The sequence below is a fragment of the Microtus ochrogaster genome, unplaced genomic scaffold (genome assembly GCF_000317375.1).
Source record: "Microtus ochrogaster isolate Prairie Vole_2 unplaced genomic scaffold, MicOch1.0 UNK9, whole genome shotgun sequence".
NCBI classification, from domain to species: domain Eukaryota; kingdom Metazoa; phylum Chordata; class Mammalia; order Rodentia; family Cricetidae; genus Microtus; species Microtus ochrogaster.
This window is the reverse complement of record NW_004949107.1, coordinates 3,989,082-3,992,112: the sequence shown is the minus strand read 5'-3', so window position 1 is coordinate 3,992,112 and position 3,031 is coordinate 3,989,082.

Genomic DNA, 3,031 nt, shown 5'->3' with positions numbered 1-3,031 from the left:
TATTAGTCAGTGAATTCTGAGACCACATTCAGAAGGAAATATGCCCTCAGGAACCTACCTACAAGCCTGGACACAGGGACGAAACTGTCCCTGGGACACAGTATTTGTCCAATTGCTCGAGTTTTAACCCCTTTACTTATGTGTGTGATCGAAGCATTCTCCAGACAACCAAGGAGACAGGCAAATGTAAGGATGGAATGTGATGTTCACCCATCCCCTCACCTTCCTCCATCATTTCAACCTTATCCTTACTCTCCTCTTGTGCAGGTTGAAGATGAATAGGACAGAGCAGTTGCTGCCTAGGGACAGACAGCAGCCAACAAGACAGAGCAGCCCTTTCACACGTGCTCCTTTAATCTCAGGTGTCTAATTCCAGAAGTGACCTCACTTTTGGCAGGTTCCCCATTAGGGGGGAAATGGGAGAAGAGATGAACGTTGATGATAGAATAATGAGAAAGCTATGATTTGCCATCTCTAAATCATGACTTCTGGGGATGCAGCTGGATGGTGTGATGCTTGCCTAGCTTCGTGAAGGTTCTGAGGTTGAGTCCCAGCATTGATACATTAAGAAAGACATTAAGCAGTAACAACATGCTTTATTCCTAAAGATACACAAATCCATTCTTTCATATTAACGCACCAATAGGGAAAAGTAAACCTGTATCCATTCACTCCTGAATTTAAAGACTCAGCCTTTTACCCAGGCGCACTGTTATTTACCACCATGCTGTTGTAAAGCAATAATGGTGACATGCCAATGAGTACAGGCAGCCTCCAAATTTAAATCGTGAAAAAGCTTTCAAGATTATGCATTTGAATCCTCTGTTTGAGAGATAAAGAAAGAGCCTAAGAGAAGAAGGAAGTAGCTTGCCCAGGCTCACACACCGCTGCCCAGTGCCCAGACACAGACGGCAACCCCTCTCCCCTGACTTTCTTTCTGCTTGGCATTCTTCCTGATGGAAAGGGAGGGGAGCACATGGCCTCTAAAGTCACCCTGTCAGTATTGGGAAAAGTCATAAAGCATTGTGCATAATTTTAGGTTGTCTGCTGGGCAGCATGTTTCCATTTAGCCAGAGTGTCTTGTATTAATTACCTTTGTGCGATCCAATATGGCATCGTACAGCTTTGGAATCTGTGTCCTTCATTACCCACTTCCCCATTAACCTTGGTGGGAATCACATTCGCAGGCTAACTGGAAAGATGTGTTCTATTTGCAGCTCCATCTTCTCCGAGAAGCCATTCTCATATCCTTATTTCATTGTAAATGGTCCTACTTGCAATAAAGTGCTGTTGAACGTATTTACTGTTTGCTGCTTAATTTTGTCCTCTTGGAAAGGAGAGCGATGTCTGTTCCAGCAGTCGTTAATATACCTTTGAGCACACACTGTGACCTTTCTCCTCCTCATGCCTGACTTCATTCTCGAATCTCATTAAGCAGCAGAAATTAACTCAGGAAAGAGCAAAATCAGAAATGTGCAGGTTTCCTGCTCAGCTACAGAGAAGAATTTTATTTCAATGGCCCTACAATGTGGCATGCTCATAGACAAGCCAAAGAGGGTGGAAAACTTTGAGCTTCAGTCGCCTATTCTCTTTACAAACCAGGGAGTGTTGCATGCACCATCCTGGAGAGATGGAATGACTCTGTGCAGCTACCTGCATTAAAATATGAAAACTTTCCTCCTTCCCCATCAGTACACACCGCAGTGGTCTATGAATAGACCTTTGTGACGTATCAGATAGGAAGAGATCCCTGAAGGTAGTGCAGAGGAAAAGAGTCTTTTGATAAGTAAAAGAAGAAAGTTAAAAGTTGGTAAGGGTCAAGAGACTCAGAGCCAGGAAAGACAGAGCAGAAGTCCTCACTACTTGTGGGTCTCCAAGCACCAGAAATGGAAATAAAGCATCCTAAGAGCAAATGAAACAAGGATGGAAATGAATTTGAGGAAAGGGAGACCCAAGACCAGATTACCTGGAGACAATCCCACCCCTAGGTCTTGACTGTGCCTTACTCCAGAGATCTTTGGCCCAGAAAGTTTATAAAACCTGAGCCATCTGACTTCATTGGTTTCCCAACTCTGCAGCAACAGCAGAATCTGTGGTGCCTTCTCCTTACCAACCCCCATTTCTCTTGCTTCTTGTACTCCTTTTCACTCACCATCCTCTTGCTTCAGCCTCTGGGGGTGCTGGGATCATAGTGTGTGTGCCACCATGCCCAGCCAGCCAGGTTTAGCATCTCTCCAACACATTCTTATAACATACTGAAGTGGAAGATGTTGCCAGGCCCTGGACAAGTGGTCCTTGAATTCAGCCATCCATTTGAATTATTTGAGATAGTTTTATAAAGATTGCAATGTGCAGGGATCATATCAGACCACTGTAGCCAGACCCTTTAAAGGTGTAATCAGCCATTGGTGTCTTTTGCCACTGCTGCTGGTAATTTTGATATGTGGGACAGAGCTGGGAACCACTAACCTGGATATTGCTATTTCCAATAAAGATATCAGTCACAAACTTTCTCCTCTAAGCATCCTATCCTTTAATGATGACCTCCTAATTTTCAGCCGACTGTAGTACCCCATCCCCCAAACCACTGGACATCTCTGAAATTTTCACAGACGTACTCTGAGACTTTCCCAGTCTTGCTTTCTTCCTCATGCCCTTAATTTCCCTCTATTCTGAACTCGGAGTCTCTTTCCTACACTCCCTACTCCCTTTGTAGCCACAAATGCCATCTTTGTCTGCCCTTTCTGCCAGTCTTCTATCATGCAGGGTTGCAGTTATCAGTAACTTCAAAGAGAGGACAAGGAAAGAGTGGCTGGAAGCAAGCACCACAGGCATGACTCCAAGGTTACAAGAAAGAGGATCAGGCACCACATATAAACCTGTAGGAAAAAGAAAAGGTAGTTTCTGGGAGCCTAGATAAATCAAAGCTATGGGGGGCCCCAATAGAACCGAGCATCCACAGAGGAAAATGGAGCCTTGACTGGCCAGAGACTGTCGGAAGAGGAAGGGAAAATAAACTAATCATAAACAG